Raw genomic sequence first — 507 nt, 5'->3', positions numbered from 1 at the left:
GCATTCGCTTGTACGGTGGCTCTGAACTGTCAAAACACTTCTCAAAATGCTTGCCACAGATGCGAAAAACGCAAAAAATCAAACCCGATCCGATTTTTTTTTTTTTATGATGGACGAAAATTAAGGAGGCAGTGTGCAAGTGTGATTAACATTACGTGAGGTTTTTATTTTTGAACGTGCGAAAAATTCGGACGAAATATTCGGACTCAGTATGACTCATATTTGAAATAAAATTATGTATGGGTTAAGTGGGCTGTGCTATGGGTTTAGATAGGTTACATGCTTTTAAAAAAAGCCTATGAATTATACATAAAATATACATTACTATTAAAAAAGGCAAATACTATTTTTTAATGGATGAATAAAAAAGGTTGCATTTGTTTGTTTAAAAAAATACCATTAAAAACAGCTTTTTAATTGAATATATTTAAAATGTGTTTTCATCTTATGCTAAGCTTCATTAGGTACTCTAGCTTTCAGTGTCACGTGATCTTTCAGAAATCATGC

Source organism: Garra rufa, chromosome 1, assembly GCF_049309525.1.
Source record: "Garra rufa chromosome 1, GarRuf1.0, whole genome shotgun sequence".
Classification (NCBI taxonomy): Eukaryota; Metazoa; Chordata; class Actinopteri; order Cypriniformes; family Cyprinidae; genus Garra; species Garra rufa.
Note: the sequence above shows the minus strand (reverse complement) of the source record.